The sequence below is a fragment of the Phocoena phocoena genome, chromosome 3 (assembly GCF_963924675.1).
Source record: "Phocoena phocoena chromosome 3, mPhoPho1.1, whole genome shotgun sequence".
Lineage (NCBI taxonomy): Eukaryota > Metazoa > Chordata > Mammalia > Artiodactyla > Phocoenidae > Phocoena > Phocoena phocoena.
Window position 1 is genome coordinate 143,857,904 of NC_089221.1, and position 22,456 is coordinate 143,880,359.

Sequence of the window (22,456 nt, forward strand, 5' to 3'; positions counted from 1 at the left end):
TGGTCGTCTAGCAGAAACTTGAAAGGGGGAAGGCACAGCTAGAGATGGCGTGTGAATGGTTCCTGCAGTTCAGATGCCAGGGGCACCTGGGGGATGTGAGACAGTGCTGCTGTGTCTCCTCTGGGTCCAGGGGACGCCCACCATTCTCACCTGGAACACATTGGCTGCTGTCTCCGGCTACCATGAGGCAGCTGTGACTGCCCCCAGAGACACCACTTTCCTCCCTCTCCGTTGTTCTCCTTGCTGGTAGATCACTTTTAATTTTCTTGAGGCCACGCTTTGGAGACTGAGAGGGTCTTTCAAAATGCTCTTGCTAAATGCGTTGAAGACTCTGCTCCTTTTGCTTTAATAGTTAACTATTTTCCTTGTTTTCCGTGTAAGGAAAGCATCTTTCTTTCTTGCCATCTCCTTTGCTCCTGCCACATTCTCTGAACATACGTAGTGCCTGAGAATCAACTTCTCATGTTTTTTTTTTTTTTTTTTGGCAACAAATTGAGTTTTCCTTTAAAATTATAAACTGCTTCCCTTGTATATCTGTTATAAAAAGCAATCCAGAGAATTAATTCAGGCTATTTTCAGACCTATTTCAAACATTTTGATGACTCAGAATCTGAATCAGAGCAAATAGAACACGATCTAAATACTACAAGGTGACACAAATTCAACACGAGAAGGAAAGGATTAAAAAAGCAGTAATTACAGTTATTCATCTTTAATTAGTTTATATTGAGAGAAGTAATGCTGAAGTTCTAGAGATATATGTTTAGGTATCAGTTGCATCATTTCTCAAATATATGGTCCTAGGAAAATAAAAATAACTGAAATTTATGGACCCTGTGACCAAAATACAGAGTCTCTCTCTCAAAGTTTTAGATGGCTTCTTTATTAGTTAATGAATTCATGATTTATATCGTATCCCTCACAATAATCAGCAGTGTAATAATTACCTTGATTCTAGTAACTTTTGGGGGGGCTTTTTTGATATATAGAAAGAGTATATGGTATAATTCCTGCCTATAAGAAACCTCTAGTCTAATTTAGGGGAGAAGCCTAATATGAAAGTAATGTGAAATTGTTTATTTGCCTGTGCAGTAATTGCTTATGGAATACCAACTATGTTCCAGACAGGGTTATACTATTATTTATCTGTGACCAAACTGAGTCTTGAAGAAGTAGTGAGTTTTACACAGTACTGCCTTACTGGGAGATTGTATTTCCCAAAGACAGGGACAACAGTACTATCTCCCATTCCACATGCCCTTCTGCGGTGTGGCCTTGGACTGGCTACACTCCATCAAAAGGTGGAGTCTATTTCCCATCCCCTGATTGGGGGTCCTCTTAGTGACTCACTTGTAATCGATGGACTTTTGAGACTAGGTCAGAAAAGGTCAGGCAGCTTTCATCTGGCTCTTTTGAAATGGTTTCCCTCTTGGAACCCAGCTGCCATGCTGTGAGACCTCAGGCCACGTGAAGGAGCCCATTGTGGGTGCTCTGACTCCAGTCTTTGGGTCATCTGCACCCAAGAACCAGACATAAGTGAAGATGATTTCAGACCCCAGACCACAGTCTTCCCAGTGGAGGCCCCCATCATTATGGAAAAGAGGCAGTCCAACCCCCTGCACCCTGTCCAAAATCTTGACCCAAAGAATCTGACGTTTTACACCACTAAGGTTGATTTACTCTTGCCAACATCTAATGATAAAGTATTGAACAAAACAGAGATCAGGAAAAGAGATGCTACTGATATGTCTGATGATAATAATCAACTAATAAAAGTTCCCATTTATTTGCTTGCTGTGTGCCAGATTTTGTGACCTAGTGTTTATATAACCCTCACCAAGACCCCAAGTTTGGCATCATTGCACTTCCCACTTTGTACATGAGGGAACTCAAGCAAAGGGGGGTGAAATAATGCATCTCCATAGTAAGGGAAGCAAGAGGATGGGGAGCCCCTAAGCTTAACTTCTTGAGTAGATGATGTATCTAAGGGCTAAGTATGATTCGATGTAGCTCTGGCACTTGAGTTCAGAGACAGTATCACTCTGAGGTGGGGTGGTTTTAGACTTTGTGAGGTTTGGTGGGGAGATAAAGTTTATACTGAGCCTGGTTAGGTGTGTAAGATCTAGATAAGCAGCGTAGAAGAGTAGAGGCAGGCCTTGAATGTGGAAGTAACCATGGGAACAGAGATAGAAGTGAGAAAAGAATTCATGAGTGCTTGGATGGAGAACAAACCAGTGAGAAGAAAAGCTGGGGAGGAGGATGATACAGGGTGTTGGATGGGCTTCTTTAGAGATACAAGCAACTGAGGTGTTTGATCTGGGAGGAAGATGTCTGGATTAAAAGTTCATTGGAAGGTTAGTCTAGCAACAATATGGAGACTGGACCAACCTGAGGTGGGTGGGCCACCAGAAGAAAAGAGAACAGCTGAGATGTTATTTAGTTAGCCCAACAGGGTAATAGGCAGGTGGCACAGTGATAACATGAAGGGTCAAGTTAGGTAAATTTCTAAGAAATAAGTAGATTGAATGTAAGTGTTGAAAGAATAGGAAGTGGTAAAAATGGTTTCTAGCCAATGAAGCTGGAAGTGTGATAAAAATCTCCTTCACCAAATACTGCCAGAAATAATTAATGCTACAGAAGGCCAATAAAGGCATTAGCATTAGAATTGCAAGACAGGCACTGCAAAAGTTGACAAAGCTTACACAATAATAATAGCATAATATGCTATGATTTATTGCCTTGTATCTGGAAGACTCTTCACTTTTCTGTATTTGACATGCAACTATGATGTTTGATGCTCACTATAAGACTGTGAGTTAGGTATGGAGAACAGGTGGCTGTCTCATATCCCAAGGATGTAACTGAGTTATGTAGAGCTTGAATTCCTAGTTCAAGATCCCATGATAGAAAGAGCTTATCCTGGGACCAAGTTCTTTGACTCATAATCCACTGCTGTTTCTATTTATAAAAACTGCCTTTTTGAGTAGATTTTGGACTTGGGTAGGTAATTTTTTATTCTCAGAAGCTGAGGAACACAAATATTCTCAATATTCTGTACATTTACAATATCTTGTGCTTTCTGGCTTAGAGGACCAGTCTTGCACATAAGCCTTCGTTATATATATGAACTTGGATTAGTGGGTAAGTGAAATCGTGAATAAGGCTTGAGGAGGGTTCTTGAACTCATTCTGTCTACAAATTGAGTTCAGGGAATTTTAAAAGCTATAAATATCTAGTTTTCAAATTTTGGTTACTCAGAGCAGAAACCACAGAGTCACTTTAGTTCTTAACCCTTTATATGCTGTCCTGTTTATTTCCCATCCTAATTATCTCTAGAATCCTTGTATTCTCCTTATTCGTATTACTACTGCCTTTATTTACACCCTCTATGTGTTTCTTGGAGAAACTCAACAGGCTTCTAATTTGTTGTTGTACATTATTACCTTTACACACCCATATCAACCAGTCTTCATGGAAATCTGACCAGTTCGAATAATCAGTGGTTCTCCCAAGACTTATGTATGAGTTTTCAAGCTCTCTGGCATATAAGTCCCCTCGAGACCCTGTCAACCTCTTCTGTGCCATCTCCTGTAGATCTACCTCATACCTTACATTAAGAGTAATACTGATAGAATAATGGGTTTACATACACACACACATGCGCGTGCACACACACACACACACACACTTCTTTCCTCTGTATCATAGCACATTTTTCCCTTCCTGGAATATATTTCTCTACTGTATCCACTGGGAAATTGCTGTTTAGTATTGAAACCCTACTCATGTCAATTTCTCAAACACCTCCTGTTTCCCTCTGGTCTACCAGTGTCAGTCCTTCCTGCCTTTGTACCGCATGTGGACCCAGCACAAACTCCATGGTTCCTGGATCAGCCTGTATTGTAATTATTTCTTCATGCCTGCTCTGCCTACTAGATTGTAAACCCCTTGAGGACAAGCATGATTGTCAGTCTCTGCATCCCTTGATAATTTTATAGCACTGACCATACAGTGGGTGCGCATTACATAACTGTTGACATGAAAAAAGGCAAAATCTTTTGGCAATAAAAGAGTTTTGGCTGGGAAATGTCATTACCATTTTGCCAGAACCATGAATTTATCCAGCACCTGTTTTCGTGAAACACTGTGCCGAGCGCTCTCAGAACAAATTACGCAGATCCGCTTCTTGACCTTGAAGAACTTATTTATAATTTAATACGTATATCAGGCATGAGGGCAAATATGGAAAGTACAGACAATAATTGAATTACCAACATTAAACAGATATACAAATAAGTTAGATTAAATATTTACTTTGCTTGTGGGTTACCTTGTAAAGGGTAATTGCATTTTAGCAGCTGGTGTGTGTATGGGAACCATTTGAGTTTTATGTTTAGACAATAGGATCCTATCATAATGATTACAGTGTAAACTGAATTTTGATGTTTTTATGGGTGAAGATGGGCATTAATATTCCCTATGAGGTTAATTTATATTATATTGGAAGAAGAAACCATATACCTTGGATAAAATCCAAATCTAGACACCTCTGGACAAATTAGAGCAAATGGAGCTTGTCTGTAGAACTCCACTATTTAAAAAAATGTGGAATCTGAAAAATATCTGTTTTTCATCAAAAGCAGGAAATAAGGTATTTGACAACATGCATTTGTCTACTGAATGTGATGGAATATGTGAAGAAATATGTTTTGTCAATAAAATAAATTGCCAAACAAAATATAATCCTTTCTGCAAATGCATTTAGTCTCCAGGATGAAATAAGCTACTTTCACAAAGCACATTTTTTCCTTTGAATTATTTTAGATTTGCTGTCTATAAAAAGCTAGAGAGAAAATGTGTTTTGTCAGAGACTATATTTCAAGGTATAAAGATAAAATATATTTAATTAGGAAAAAAGTAGGCTCCATCGTGGAGGGTCAGTAAATGTTTATAGTATACTGATGCAGTTTAAATGAGTCTATAATTTTTGGCTTAAGAGGCTAAATTCTCAGTCCAGTGTTGGATGCATTCTTTTTTTTTTTTTCCTTCAGTATTTTATTTTATTTGTTTTTTTTCAATATTTTTAAATTGATGTGTAGTTGATTTACAATGTTGTGTTAATTTCTGCTTTACAGCAAAGCGATTCAGTTATACATATATACACATTCTTTTTTTAATATTCTTTTCCATTATGGTTTATCATAGGATATTGAATATAGTTCTCTGTGGATGCATTGTTGAAAATGTTCAAGTGATACCCTCATGATCCTTGAGCATATTTTTAACACTTTTATTGTACCACATTATTCACCACATCACTGAAAGAGTTAATTATATGACTAATTAGGTTCTTTTTTTTTTTTTTTTTTTTTCATTTTCCCCCTGCTCTGTGAATTGCTCCTTTGCCCCAAGGCTCCTGAGGAATTTTAACTTACATAATTAATTAAAGCAATTTAACCCTTCCTGTGTGACTCAAACACCCCACCTTGTTTAACATCATTTTAGATCTCTGGTTAACAGCCTGTAGTGCTATACAATGGACAAGTTAATGTCAAGTAATTAAGTGTTAAGTTAGGATAAAGTATAATTTTTAGAAAAGGGACCAAAAGAGTGATATGTGTGGAAGCAGCTTTGAGAAGAGTGAAGTGTTATAATACAAATGAAAGACGATGTGAATGGGAAAGTTTTTTGTCTTTTTCTTCTGTTCTTTTTTTTTTATTAAGAACACACTTCCTCACTTGTGGTATCTGCTTAATATTTAAGGATTGAATGAGATAATGTCTATAGAGCTCTTGGCTCCACGCCTGGCACTAGTTCTATATTGATAGATCATTTTCCAGTATTAAATAAACATTGTTCCATTTGGTTCTCAAACTGTCCACTTTCTGGACAAGTGTAATTTCCATTTTATGGAAGAGTTACCTGAAATTCAGAGGATCACATAGTGATGGACCCGAGGTTGGGGGATCCATCTCTAACGCTGGGTGAGCAGGATTGTCTAGGGAGAAGGTAACATTTGAACTATATCCTGAAGCATAAGGAGGAAATTAAAAGGCAGAAACTGCATGGTAATGCTGAACGTAGGTGGCTTGTTGAATGTATTGTTAATAACTATATTGCCAGGGAGAAGGGCTTAATTTATTGGGAAATGAGGCTAGAAAGGTAATCTGGAGTCATAAAATATTGTATGTACTAAGGAATTTTCACTTAATTCTAGAGGGACTGCAAGCAGATGGCTGATATGACTCAACTTATATTTTAGAGAACTAGTTTTGGTGATGAGGGTGAAAGCAGATTCGAGCAGGGAAGAGAGCTGAAGGCAGGGTGTGGATCGGTGGATCACTGTTGTGTTCCAGGTGAGAGACAGTGAACTGGAGCTGGGGCCATGATGAGAGACATGATGACGGTAGGAGAGGGACGTCAAAGACATTTCTCAGGTCTCATCAGTGAGAGGTCATACATGGTAGGGAAGGTATAGGTGAATTTGGGAATAACTGCAAAGTTGCTTAGGAAATAAAGCCATTAATATAGATAGAAAATGCAAAAATGAATAGTTGATGGTGGTAAAGCAAATCTATTTGGTTTTGAGCATAAGAAATGTAACTGCAAGATCAATGGGCAGATGTGTTGTTAATGTGGATCTTGAGCCCAAGAGAGAGGCTGGGAGGAAGGAATACAAATTTGGAGAAGTATTATTATATTTGTTTTTGTGGTTGGTGATGTATGAATGAAATACCTTTATAAGAAGAATTTTAATTAATATTCAAAATAATGTATCAAAATGAAATTTGACAGATATGAAGCCCTAACTCTGTCGTGCTCCTCTCACTTTTACTTGGTAACAATTATTGAGGGTGTGTCAAGCTCAAGGTTAAGATGTACGTGAATTATCTTGGTTAATTCAAAAACCTTGGAGAAATCTGGAGGAATAGATATTAACATTTCCATTTCCCAGTGAGAAAACTGAGGCTTGGAGAGATTAAATTAATTGCCCAATGCAGAACAGGAATTCAGATCCTTGTTTATCTCAAAGTGTGTATTCTTTTTTTTTTTTTTTTGCGGTATGCGGGTCTCTCACTGTTGTGGCCTCTCCCGCTGTGGAGCACAGGCTCTGGACGCGCAGGCTCAGCGGCCATGGCTCACGGGCCCAGCCGCTCCACGGCATGTGGGATCTTCCCGGACCGGGTCACGAACCCGTGTCCCCTGTATTGGCAGGCGGACTCTCAACCACTGCGCCACCAGGGAAGCCAAAGTCTGTATTCTTAAAGCACACCCCTTATGGAAAAGTTCAAATCTGACTCATCTTCAAGGCATCTGGTTCTCAATGGCAACACTTGTTGGGCTTTCATGGAAAGCCTAACCTCTTCTTTGACGTGAAATTATTCGCAACTATCCAGCAGAGAACTTGAGCTACAGAAAGCAGAAAATGGATATGTATTCCTGTTCTTCTTTCACCCGTACCCTTCCCTCTCTCTTAACCCTTTAGCACCCCTTCTGGATATTATTTATGACCCAGAGTTCCTCTACTTTCATTGTAGACATCGATACATGCTATTTCTCTCCTACTTGACTGTAGACATTTTGAATGCAACATTATCTTTGCCTTTCTCACAACAGGTAGCAGAGGGCCTTATATTGTGCTAAGTACTCTGCTTGCCTTGCCTCACTTATAACCCAATGAGGTTACACTGTAATTATCTCCATTTTTAGAGGAGAAATATGTAGCTCAATCAATAACTTGCCCAAGGACTCACAAAGAGTTAAGTCATAGACGAAGCTATGAACCCTTGTCTAGAGCAAGAAGAGTGCTAGGTGACTAAGTGCCTTGCACACAGTAGGACCTCATCCTTGTAGGAACGAATATGAACAAAAGCACTGTTTCCATAGGCAAGACTTTGGGGTTGTGAACATTAGTTCTATTATACAGCAGGCTTTTTTTTTTTTAAACGGTGCTCATGGTAATAGGATTCTGTCTAATATGACTCATTTCAGAGAAGACTTGAATAAAAGAACTCCATAGTAAAGCCCCCAAATTTAAAGTCAGTATTCACGAGTATCTGAAAGGCACATGTTCATTACTTAATCTCACCAATCCAAATAATGAACAGGGGAGTCCACAACAGAATTATAGAGATTGTTCCAAAGCTTAGAGGCTAATTTGATTTTGTACGGAATGTTAAGAAAGGGTTTTAAAGAATTTTAAATGAAAAAGCAATTAACGTTGAAACCTTCATTAATGGATAGTTGAGAGGAAAAACTGGACTTCTTGCTGAGTTTTTGACTTTTTCACTAATTGCAAAACTGTATGGTATTTTTACTGTATATTAGAAAGTGGTAAGGCACTATCTGTTTAATACAGCTAGACCTTATGGGCAAATAGAACACTTTTAAGGGCTTTCAATTTTTTTTTTTTTTTTTTTTTTTGAGTAAAGAGGACAGAGCCCCCAAGAACTAATTATGACTGAACAACTCTCATTTGATAAAACGGATGCAGAGTAATAAAATGTTCACTAAGAAACAAGAATTTTGACTCAGCTTAAAAGATTCTTGAAACTATTATTTGTTTCTTCATGTTAGTATACATTGACCAATTTTTCATACAACAGAAAGTGGATACTTTACAAGAAAACTATAAGGAATAGTCCTGAACATTGAACAACAAAAAAATAGATATTATTTATGAATGTTGGTGTCTTGATTTCAAATTCTCTAAACTCTTTAAATACAGTTTATTTCTCACTTTAACACTAATGATTAAAGTGAATGGAACATCTGTTCTTTGGTTTTTCAATATTTAGTATTGGTACCAGCATTTTGCAAACTTTGCCCTAGAAATGTTAGTAACTGTTATGTTCCCCGTTTTCTACCACACGTGTGTGTCTTAGAGCCTTAGAGTGATGGAAATAAAGACAGAAGTCTTTTGGCTGGCAGATTATTAGAGAATTTTATTGGCTGTATGGTATACCTTCATGCCATGGTATTAGGAAAAATCTTGTTTCTTGCCTTTCAGAGCAATGTAGATAAATTTTATAAGCTCCAGAATTAGATTAACTTTCTAAGTTGCCTCCCATCAACTTCTTTCACTATTACCAAGATCACGAGCTACCTTATGGCAGAGCAGGGTCAGGGGTTAGGAGGCTGAGGGTCCCCCCCAAAGACGTAGTTTGTTATCCAGCCTTCGTCCTGTGGCTAATCTTTTTATATGTCATATTGTCCACCACTGAATCTGGTGAAAAAATCTCAGCCATCCCTAATTTTAGATTTGATGTGCCAGATAAGTAAAACGGGCTTTTTTTCTCTTTGTCATCTCTAACCTTGTTTACTGGGGTGTGGCAATGTTAAAGAACTAGAGACATGTTCCTTTAACAAAAACAGTGTAATTCCATCTGTTGGCAATATAGAGAACACAGAAGAGACATATGTAGGTGTCCAAGCAATTAAAGTCATCCCATCTTGAGAGGATCCGTGGTAGTAAATAAAGAAAGAACCAAAGTTTGAAAAGTCACTCCTTTCTCCAAGGTAACTGCTCATTCTTTATTAAGGCTAGAGCTCATTTAATCTAATTGTATCATGACCCAACATACATATCAGAGGCATTCAGCCTATATATTTCAAGATGCTCTGGTTAATTGTCATTTAAGTGCATCATATTAAAGACTTTTCCAGAATGAACTGGAAATAAGATCTGGACTCCACCTCTGCCACTTATCAGCTTTATTATCTTGGCGATTCCTTAACTTTTTTCTTTGACTTGAGATCTTCCCTGTTTAAATCCATGTTCTCATGAGCTGAGACTAGACTGTCTTATTTTATAATCAGAACATTTTTAGAAGCTCAGAAAAAGACACAGGATCTCTCCATAATGGAAAACTTGTGTACAACCATTTCTCATGTGCATGTTTTCCTCTATTTGAGGATTTGTACTTTAATTGTGAAAAAAAGAAATATGGCAGTAAAGACAGAAATATAGCAGGCAAAATGTGTTCTTGCTGTTGCTTGGTTGTCTTGCCCCAGCATAGATTCTTCTCGGTTCTCTCTCTCTCAAAAGGCGTAACTCCTGGAATCGGCTTCTTTGGGAGAGATGCAAGGAAAACGAATTTTGGATGATAAAAGCTGCTGAATTTATGTTTTCATAGAATCTTTTAAATGTATTATATTATTTTAAATAATGTTTCAGGAATGTTACTATAACACACCCCCCTTTATATTTTGGTTTATCTAGGTATGGCTGTATGTACTGTTCTCATTTATGAGTAATATCAATAATTTGTCTGTTGTAGATCTTTGATAAACTAGAGAGCAAAATATTAACATATTGGACCTTGAGTAAGATCTCAGTGGTGCTACTTTTAACTGTTGATTCACTTAGGTAGTTAAGTTTTAATCTGTGCCAAGGTATAATTCTTTTCTTCACTGACACAATAGTAATAATGATAATTATTATGAGTTTTATAAAAATCTAGCATGTTCATTAAGCTACAAAGAAAGAAAGCAAAGTGACATCCTATGGTGTCAGTTCAATCAAAGATCAGTGTTGTAGGGAGGGAGGGCTTATTGAACTAGGAAAACCAATAGGAATTAATTGCCATTTACTGCAGATAAGGAATGGCCCAAGTCCCCTCTCTAGGGTCAGGTTTGTCATCTATCCTATATTTGGTGTCCACATTTATTGTTGTTTGTATTAAAATATATACCCAGTCTGCGTCCCAAACAACGTATGCAGATTTTGGTACTTTAGTTCCATTCCTTTCTTTTAAGTCAGAAATCATAAAACATAGACATTTTGAGTGAACCTTTATGCTAAAATATAATGTATTCATAGTAGAGGAGGTGCAGTAATTTTATGAGACTGTTTTACACACTTGTACATGAAATTATTAGATTAACCAGTCCGTATCATGTTTTTTTTTTAACTGTTGTTTTTAATCCTTTTTATTATGCCTTATCCAAATTACTAGTGTAAGTAATGTGTTCCCTTATTTCCACATTAGATTTATTAAATTGTTCATTTGGCCATATGTTTGGATGCCTTGACATGAACTGGATATCAATTCCCTTGTCACTTTTTTCCTTATTCTGCCATATTGTGAGCTGACACCAAAATACACACTGCAAAATGTATGTGAGGCTGGGACATTAAAATGATTGACAGTGAACTTGCAGAGCAAGGAGGAGGCTAATCCATATATGACACACAGAAGCTGTTTTCCTGGCAACAACTTCATCATTGTTTCTAAACATGAGAGATGAGCCAGTGTACCTAAAAAATCATTCAGGTAAACAGCAAAGAATTTTGTTTGGCAGGACATGAATACCATAGTCTTTCTTCTCACTTCACTGTGGGAAATGGAAATAGATTCTTCTCACCTAGCTTAATAGCTGTTTTAACTCAGTAAAAGATGTGTAAATCTTTGGCAGTGTCCTATTGAGTCAATCTTTTTATATGTATGTAATAACATCTCAGAGTAGTTAAGATATACGTCAGGCCCTTGGAGGGAAAAATTCACATAAATTTGGAATGTAGGCTGGATATGTAGCCACCTTTTGGGGGTAATAAATTGTTTTGAGAACAATTTAAATCTGATGATAATCTGATGATATCATGATATCATTGAAATCTGATGATAGCCTTTATCAAAATTTTAGGTCCAATGCCTCAGACTATTCAATGTTTCCCATTACATGAAGAAAAGAGAAAATAGGAGGCTAAGGTGCATTGAAAAAAATTGTATGAGGCCTAAGAAAAGACTGTTCCCAGATGGAATTCACTGAAAATTCTGTTTCTTTGCATTTCCATTATAATTAATTCTTTAATATTGCCAGCTGAATCTCACGAATTGAAAATGTTCCAGTCTATACAATCTGGCAGCATGCTGCTCTTCTGAAATTCCAGGGTGCTTTCCTAAGGGAAGATTGGGAAATTCACAGTATGAATGGAGCAATTAGAGCAGAGGTGTGGCATCAAGAGATATGGGCCGAATACTTATGCCATCGTGACAATGGCCTCTTTCCAAATACATCCTAGTCAAATTAGCACGTGGTAATAAGAGTAGAAGAGAGAGAGAGAGATGCTGCTCTTTGGAAAACAGTATAAATTTAAAAATTTAAATTCCATGTTCTTCATACCGTATCCTGAAAGAGATGTTCACATAGGGGAGTTGGAAGGACCAGTAGATGGGTTGCCAAAATGTGCAGAATTTCAGGCAAGGGCACATTGGGAGTCGGGAGAGTGGGAACCAAGGAAGGGGTTAGGCCATTTCCTGGAACATAAATTATTGATCAGGGGCCCTCCGGGTAACAGGATGAAGATTTAGCAAAGATGGGAACTTCATGGTGTCTAATCCAATTATTTTGGAGAAGAGAAGTTGTTTGAGTCACAAAGGGGCTACACGTACATGGGGTGGCAGAAGGTCCATTACTTCATGACTTGCTCTAGGATTGCTCGAAGGCTTAGAGTATTCACTCTTTTAAGATGTAAAACACAGAGGAAGTGTCAAACTCCCAGAACTTTATATAAACTTCATGTAATCTTTTATCTTACCCTATGACATTTTAATTGTAAAAGCAATACATACTCATTGTAGAAAATTTCTAAAACTAAAAGGTAATGTTTTCCCTCTCCCTATCCAAAGATAACCATTGTTAACTGTCTTATCCTTGGTTCTAGAAGACTGGGAATGAGTACAGAGATGGTAGGAATAAACACAGACAAGTATCAGTTTTATTCACAAGCTTTATGAGGCATCAGTAAGGCTGTGAAAATCAGTACAGACAAAGGATACCTCTGAGCAAGCTTGGTGTCCGCAATCTGCTCCTCTCAGGGATGTGGCCAGAAGAGACGTGATGATCTGCAGCCTTTGTTAGCCCCAAACAAATGGTCCCTAATCTTTAAACATTATGGCCACTCCCCCAAAACCACCACCAAAAGACCCACATCAGTTCCAGGAAAGACCATTTTGTTTTTTGCTTTCTGTTTCCATCAATTTTTTTTTCTTTCTCCCTCCCTTCCTTCCCTCCCTCCCTCCCTCCCTCCCTTCCTCCCTCCCTTCCTTCCTTCCTTCCTTCCTTCCACCCGTCCATCCATCCATCCTGGCAAAATTGAGTTGATAGTCTATATACAGTATTGGACTCTGCCCTTTTCATTCATTTAATACTTTGAATATTTCCTACATCAATATGGGAAGACTCTTTAAAAACATTTATAAATTATTAACTCAATTTTAATGAGGCAAATGTAGACCTCACCAGATTTTTATTCGTTTGGGAAAAATTAGAAGGGGTTAATTGAACAAATACTCCTGTTTAAAAACTTACTAAGTTTTGAGGGTAAAATTGACTGAACTTTCCACTTGTACTATTAAGAAAATAATTATGAGTGTTTGCTAGAGAAGATACCAGTTAAAATTAACTGTTGAGAGTTTACCTCTGCAAGGAAGGGACAGACATTCAGAGGTCTTACTCATATAACTTAGAATTGGTCATGAAAAAATTTCACATAAAATCTTAATTTTTTTTTCTTTTGCTCCTTTAAAATTAAACCTCTATTTGCCTTCTTTCTTCTTTTTAAAAAATTTTTCCTTCTCTCTTTTCTCGTGAACCTTCAACAGGGTGTGTATTGTGTACTAACCATGTTAATGGATTCCACAGATAATTTCCAGAGGTTGAAAAGGCCTTTGACTTTAGAGAAACTGAAGCCGTTTTGAAAGAAGCTGAAGAGGTGTACATTAGAATCCTCCCCATACACAGGAATAGTGGAGTGACATTTGAATTTGACAGAGGGAGTGAAAAGATCAAGTTGAAATGTGGCACTCGAGAAGGCAATGCGGTCTCATCCGTGCCTTCTCTGTTTGCTGAGAGAAGAGATTCTGAAACTTTGAATGAGAAGGAAAGGGCATTAGCATCAAGTGAGAGAGGACAGGAGTCAACCAGGATTTGCAAATAACAAAGTCATCTCGGGCTAAACTCTAGGAAGACCTTGAAGCTGAGATCCAAGATCACACACTTAAAAATGACTAACTTTTGTTAAAGAAGAGTTCGTGTAGGTGACCAAAGTTGAATTTGCACAAGAAAGGCAAGATCACAGAGAGGAGACTCTGGAGGAGTAAGGCTACCTGGGCTGGTTGGGGGAGTCTAATTCAGGAGGCTGGCTAATCTCAGAGTCTATAAAATGACTTCTCAGAGGTGAACAACTTCCACTTTGGCTTTCAAAAAAATCTGAGGGCACCTACATTGACATTTTATCTACTTTAAAAGATAGACTCTTCACTGCAGTTATATGGTTCTGTTCGTAATAATAAGCACTGCATTTTTCCCTCTAGTCTCTCCTCAAAATTTAGGGCACCCATGGCCCCTCAAGTCCCCACGGTTTATTCAGAGCTGAAGACCAGGATTCAAACTGTAGGTTCCAATATCACTGCCCTTGACTCACTTGGAATAAATAATAATTCAGAGAGGGAACTATTCATGGAAATTCACCTCCTCAAAAGCTATGATCTGTAGTTAGTTGGTTATAAATAGTATTTCTGCCTCTGTATTGTTAGATGCTGTTAGAATAAGAACACATTCATGTATTATTTGGGAATCTAAAAATAAGTTTAAAAATAGAAAATAAATTATAGTGTAAGAAAAAATAGCATAAGCAATGTTGAAAAAAGAATTTCAATTAGGGAATGCATTAAACATGCTTTAGTGGTAATGTTTACCTATGATAAATAAAACTGGTCAAGGAAGTTTAGCATCGTGGTTAAGAGAACTTGGGTCTACAGAGTCATACGACCTACATTGAAGCCTACGTTTGCCAGGAAATAGCTGAGAGATCTTGAGACAGTCCTGCAGTTATAAAATTGGAATAATAATACATGCACACCAGATAGAGTTGTTTTGAAAATGAAATGAGATACTTATAAAGCAATTCGCACATCGCCTGGCACGTAGGAAGGTCTCTCTGATAGTGCTTGTTCCTACGTGAGGCAGAAAAGGCCTGTGTTAGCTCAGATCCTTCGAGTAACAGACGCTGCGATGGAATTACGCGTGCAGGAGATGAATGGAGGGAAATATCTGTGAAGGATAAAGGGGAAGGAGCAGGAGTGGCAGGGGGAGCTTTCAGACCATAATGTAGGTCTGACACCTGTAAGGAAGGGGCAGAAGAAAGACAGATTGAGCAGGAAAGTCTCAGACTGCAGCACAGTTCTAAAAAAGTTGGGGGCAGTTTTGATGCAAAGCCCTTGTGCTAAAGTCATCTCCTTTTTAAAAAAATTTTTTAACTTTTTTTTTTTTTGCGGTACGCGGGCCTCTCACTGTTGTGGCCTCTCCCGTTGCGGAGCACAGGCTCTGGATGCGCAGGCTCAGCAGCCATGGCTCGCGGGCCCAGCCGCTCCGCGGCATGTGGGATCCTCCTGGACCGGGGCACGAACCTGTGTCCCCTGCATCGGCAGGCGGACTCTCAACCACTGTGCCGCCAGGGAAGCCCTTCCTTTTTTTTTTAACTTTTTGTTTTATATTGGAGCAGAGTTGATTAACAATGTTGTGTTAGTTTCAGATGTACGGCAAAGCAATTCAGTTATACGTATACAGGTATCTATTCTTTTTCAAACTCTTTTCCTATTTAGGTTGTTACGTATATTGGGCAGAGTTCCCTGCGCTTGTTGATTATCCATTTTAAATATAGCAGTGTGTATATGTCAGTCCCAAACTCCCTAACTATCCCTCCCCCGGCCCTTTAAGTCATCTCTTGAAGCCCTGTGTCCTACAAGAGGGGGTCTCTGCAGTCACTGGCTGGGAACATTCCAGGAAAAGCAAGGACTCTGCAAATGTGGTGTGGATATGATAGACAGCAGCTAGGGATTTGTAGCCACAGCATTGCCATGGCGCATCACTTCCGCTGGAGATGTGATACAGTAGTTATAAATCATTAGTTTATTCATCAACATATTCCTTCACTACAACATTTTGGTAGCTTGGTTCAGGGTACCCTGTCTCTGAACCTCCATTTCCTCACTTACGAAATGGGTAAAATAATAAGTACGACACACTTATTGCAGGACTGATTTAAAGATTTGAGATATATAGAGAAGCATGTTATTTTAATAGTAAAAAGTGCTTTGGAAATGTATAAGAGCCCCAAACTCTTTCCTTTAGACATTTTCTAATTCACAGATTTCTTTTCATTCGTCTGGCCTTTCAATTAGCTTGATTTTACTTGACTTTACTTTCAATTAGCTTGACTTAGTGTATCATAACTAATTTCACATGAAAATACGTATTTGTAAAAACAATCAGACTCTCTCTTTGAAATTTAGTATTTAAGGTTTACCGGCAGAATGTTTTATTTGATGATGGCTGTAAGTAGGCATGGTTATGAATGTCACTATTCAATACGCAATTCATGGAACCTGAGGAATTTAACCCACTGAATCCATGTTAAAGATGCTATGAGTTGGAACTCAGGGATACCGATAAGCAATGCATCAGTTGATCATAATTGTGTCATGGAGCCTCAAAAACTGATTGGGGCATAGAAGGCCCCCTATAAGTATTTGTTGAATGGTTCACAGAATCAGTTTTAGCTGATAAACTTTTCAGGTTTATCTCTGTGATCTTTCCTCATAGAAATGAGGGACCCTAAACAAAAACAGAAGAAAACATGATGAAAGTCCAAATCCCTGATGCTTGTGGACATTAGAAAGAAATGGGTCTGTATTTGGACTGTACCTCTTAGAATCACAAAAACCACCAAAAAAATGATAGGATCCTAAATGTTTGTCTAATTCTACTTTATTCTGCAGCAGGTTTTCTCAATACTGGTCAGATAACAGGTTTTCTCAATACTGGTCAGATAATTCTTTGTTGGGGGGAAGGGGGGTTGTCCCATGCCTTGTAGGATGCTTGGCAACTTCCCTGGCCTCTACCCACTAGATGCCAGTAGCGTCCCTCTCCCGATTCTCCAGTTGTAACAACAAAAATAATGTATCTGGAATTGCTAAAAGTCCCTGAGGGGATAAAACTGTCCCTGGTTGAGAACCCCTGTTTTACATATTAGGCAACCAAGTAAACCTTGAGAGTTTAAATAAGTCACCAAAACCCTTGGCAAAACTAGCATCACAACTCTGATCCAAGGACTAAGTATAGATCCAGTTCTCCTTCTACTGTGAGGCATTGCCTCTGATTCAATATGTGATTAAATGTGTCTCCAGGTAGAGTTGCTGTTACTTTTTCATGACTATTCCTGTTTATTCCTAGGATTCTTCCAGTTTGTAGGCTGTTTGACATCATATACATTTTATTGCGTGGAAGGCAAGGTTTGATATTCCGTTCTATATTGGATTAAAAAGAAAGTTGGGCTTCCCTGGTGGCACAGTGGTTGGGAGTCTGCCTGCCGGTGCGGGGGGCGCGGGTTCGTGTCCCGGTCCGGGGGGGTTCCACGTGCCGCGGGGCAGCTGGGCCCGTGGGCCGTGGCCGCTGGGCCTGCGTGTCCGGAGCCTGTGCTCCGCGGCGGGAGAGGCCATAGCAGTGAGAGGCCCGCGTACCGCAAAAAACAAAAAACAAAACAAAACAAAAGTTCCTCCTGGAAGTGAAAGGGGCATGTTTTAAAGCCCAAAATTGACAGGGGAGAGAGAGTTCAACAGTCTTTCTCTTAGGGACTGACTTGAAGATGTAGGATCCTTTCTTTGCCCAGCTTACACTTAAATAGAAAAATATATCTGTATACAAAGATTTTTTTAGAAAAATTTGCCTGCCAAGTACGGAAGACACCTCTCTAAAGTGGCAGAGAACAGAATGATCTTGTAGGGATGGTTGAGTGTAATTTCAGATAATTCTATATCAGGTTTCTGAGAACCCTTTTGGAAAGCTCTGTTATATATTAGTGCTGGGTCTCAAAGAAATGGAAAATTAGTATTTTCTTTCCCAGCCTACAATTTATTGATCAAAGAAAACTTATTTTGGGCTTTGTAGTGTTGCGACAATCTGAAGCATATTAATAAAGAAAGAGAGTTGCTTCTTAGGGAGATAACCTTGATGACTGTAATTTCTCTCATGAGTATCAATGTGCTTATGTGCCAATATATCACAAGTGAAGGGGGAGGGAGGGAGCAGGTGCTGCCTAGCAAGGGCTGTACGGAGCTCTGTGTATTTTGCTTTGTCTCCTTTCAGCCTTTCTCAAGGAGTTCTCATCCTTCACTGTTTATTCTGGAGAAGGACTTGAGATAGTATTATAAGAAAAGAAAGGCTTTTTGATTGTGAAGGTAGAACGTGCTGACAAGGAGTTGCCTTATTCTAATCATTGGGTCCACCTAATACAATCATCAGAGAACCCATGCACACATGGATCCGTGCACACATGCATCTATTCCAAAAGCCACCTGGTCACACATCCCTGCCCACTGCCCCCCCCCGCCCCCATTAACCTTGTCACCCTGTGCAAATTTCTTGGTCTCTGTCTGCCTCAGTTTCCTAATCTGTTAAATGAGGAAATGAATAGGACCTAGCTCAAATACAGATAAAATCAGTTAATGTTTTTAAAATATGTAGAAAATTGCCTGGCACGTAATGGATGTAAGTGTTTTTTACATGAAAATAATCTATTTAAGTATTTAAGATGCATAATGAGTGTATAATATGTAGTGAGCACTCTGCAAAGTGTTGGTGACTTATTACAACAGCAGCCAAAAAACCCATCAGAGACAGGCTGATCCCCAAAGCAGGAAATAGGTCACATTTGTAAAATGTACTTTTGAGTTCCTGTTTATTGAACACCTGGAGGCCACTGTGATAGCCACAGAGAAGGCAGCGATAGCAGTCAGCACTGCTGTGCTCTAAGAACTGGTGGAGGAGGGAAAGTGAAATATAAGATAATGTGACAAGTGATGTCATAAGTAGAGACACAGTGTAATAGAGGTTTCCATTGAGAGACTCTCATCTCAACCTGGACAAGGGGCTTGAAGGCAGAGGAGACCTGCAGGGGAAGTGGTGTGTGAGCAGTGTTCTAGGTGAGTCAGGATGGCTGGGATGGGGCAGGAAGCACTGCACACAGAGAAGAACAAGTGAGCCTTGGAGCCTGGCAAGGAGCATGGTAAGAAGGGAAGTAAATGCCATGGCATGGCTAGGTCAGGAAGGGCTCTGCAGCTCAGGGTAAAGAGTGTAGGCACTGCCTTGAAAGAGAAAGGAAGCCACTGGAACATTTTCATTTGGGGAGTGGTATGGACAAAGAGGTAGGGATTTTCATGGATAAACTACAGTCTCCTGCTGTGTGGAGGAAAGGCTGGGAGAAGGCCAGACTAGAAAAGACAGGAAGCCCAACTTGGTGAGGTGCCACTGAAAGATGAAGAGCCTTGAACCTCATCACCTTGAGAGCAGTGAGGAAGTAGAGATGGATATGGAAATGGCTACCAGCAGGACGCCAACAAAATCATATTGACCCTTTTCCTGGAGTGGGATTTGAATTGAGGAAAAAGTATGAAAAGGAGGCTTACTGTTTCTCACAATGTTGTAACGTCTTATTTGGCCTTTCCAGACCTTGAGAAGAGGAGGAAAAATACATAAATAGTCATCAGGAGTTGTCTTTATGAGACATTCATGCCACCTTAGAACCTTTTGAACTTAGATTCCTTCCTGGTACTTCTTGTTGCCCTCTTTCTAGGTCCCGGGGCATGGACCCAAATTTTGGAACTTTTGGTAAGATTATGATTTTCTTTGACCCTTTTCTTAAACCATAGATATTTGAGCAGTGCCTGAAAGATCATTAGAAATCTTCTAATGACGTAGTGGCAGAAAAGTTTTTATCTCGAATGCCATCAGCTAAGTCTTAATAGTGGCTGCTTGGAGTGCTGTGTTGACAAAGAATATGAGTCCCATATGGCTTGGTGGAAGAGTGACAAGATCAACTAAAGATGACCAACATGGGTGCAGCAGAAGCACATATGCGTCATATATCCATTTCTAGGATAAAGATACCAACCCCATAGTATTAATGGACTTGACAAAGGTCACCAATCTAGTTAGGAGCATGGCTACAAAGAAAACCATATCACAGGGCTTCCAGTGCTGAGATACTTCATTCATTTCTTTATCATATTTGCCTAGGGTGACTGTGTGTACAGACCACCTTTTCTTGTGTTCTTGTTTTTATTGTTATATTTCTAGGTTTTAATAATTCAGACAAGGTCCCTGCTTTCATGGAGACCATCTTCCAGTGGGAGGTGGGTAATAAATAAGTGAACAAGGAAGGTACCATCAGATGGCAGTTGAAGATTATGGAAGCTTGGGCACGGTGATGGGAAACAAGTAAAACATGGCAGTGGGGTGGCCGGTCAAGAGAGTTTTCTCAGAAAGGAGGACTTTTTAGCTGAGACTTGAATGAGAAGCAAGAGCCATTGGGGCCAAGATCTGACAAAGTAAACACCAGGCAGTATGGAGAGCGAGTGGAAACACTAAGCTGAAAGGAGCTTGAGTGTTTGAGGAACAGAAAGAAAGCCTGCAGGGCCAGAGCACCATGAGTGGGACAGTAGGACCTGGCAAGATGGGAGAGTCAGGCAGCGTCCAGATTATGTTTCCCCATCTCTCAGGGCAAAGAGTCTTGGGTCTTTCTCAGTGGCCCCAGGCAATAGAAAAATGAGGGACTAGCCCCTCGGTCTCCAGCTTCTTAGTGCATTGTGCTTTTGAAAGTCTCCACGAGCATATAACTCTTTCTTTCTTTTTATAGGAAACTCCTTGATTATAACTGCCAAGATCAAACAGCTGATAGGATCAAAAACTGCTCTGTATAGATTAGAGTGGAAAATAGCAACCTGGAATAAGTGTGTTTCCTTCAAGTGACCTTAGTAAAACATTCATGGGGTGCTGACAAGTACTATGAATTTATACAATGGGGAGCACAGTTTAAATACTTTGATACATTGGAAGCAGCTTCTAGAGAATCTCAAAAAAGATTGCGAAGCTCATTTAAATCTTGTACCAACCCTGTGAGAATTGGTAGGAAACAGCTATAGCTATTTTTTTTTTCCAGATGGATAAAATGAGGCAGAGAGATTAGATTACTTGATTTCAGATTTCTTCCCGTGGTCTTGTATTCAACCTAATGGATACTTTCTGTGCACCTTAATTTATAAATAAATCTACGGTTGAAATCCAAGCTGTGGTAAAGCATCAGTAGAATTTTCAATTTTTGAGCCCTGGGGTCCCAATTTATGTAAGTACCTTACTAATTATAAGTAACAAATAAAATGAAGTGAATCTTTCCAGCTTCGTGTGCTTGAGTGATATGCTAAGCGTATTGACTTTTATTTGGCAATTTTTTCTAAATATTTTCTGCTAGGGTTTATAGTGGCCAGCTTTCAGACTGCCCCATCGGACGTTTGCATATATTCCATTAACTGCATTGTCCTTTTCCCTTCCTCCCTCTCTTCCCCACTCTCACCCTCCCCAGGCTGATTTACCTGTTCTGTGCATTCTGTTCCTTATAGGCTGTGCTCTCAAGTGACAGCTTATGAGCCTAATAAATCCAGGCAAATGTGTAAATGGATGTTAATGGTCCAAACTCCCCTTCAGTGTAGCATGTATACACTTTAATGGCGACCTTTGACGGTTAATACCTAACTCAGAGGAATGACTAATGGCAGAATTAGGAAGCCAAGTAGATTTGGAGGTCAACAGTGTAGCTAATTAAAAGTAATACACCTGGGGGAAGTCAAGGACTTTGTGTGCCCCTCAAATCATCAAGATATGCCTATTCCCAGAGCCAGTTCTCATCCTAAAAGGTGGGTCTCGTTTTACAGGATTTCATGGACCTCAAGTGGTATTTCTGACCTGGATGTATAAAGGTGTGGGCTGTACCTAGAATGTTTCTCAGCAACTTAGCAGAAATTTATATTGATGTGCAAAGTAATACCCGAGGAAGAAGTGAAGAAGGAATATTTTTTTTTTTTTTTTTTTTTTTTTTTTTTTTTGCGGTACGCGGGCCTCTCACTGTTGTAGTCTCTCCCGTTGCGGAACACAGGCTCCGGACACGCAGGCTCAGCGGTCATGGCTCACGGGCGCAGCCACTCTGCGGCATGTGGGATCTTCCCGGACCGGGGCACGAACCCGTGTCCCCTGCATCAGCAGGCGGACTCTCAACCACTGCGCCGCCAGGGAAGCCCAAGAAGGAATAATTTAATTATCCTGCAAAATCATTTGTTCATCTACTTCATAGAAAATATTTGTCTTTTGGTTTGAGGCCTTTGCTCCGACGAGATTCTTTCCAGGAACAGGCCAGATTCTGGTTGTTTTCTTCTCTCTTATTGACCCATGATCTTAAAGCCTATTTTGAGTTACAGTTATCCAGTGTTGTAACTCATAAGGGAGAGGTCCAGAATAAATGGACATTGAGATCCTTTTTCAGTGCATCTCCTGGGCATATACACCTGGGTGTACCTGGATGTGTACAGGAAAACCCACTCTAAAAGCATGCCTCATATTCTAC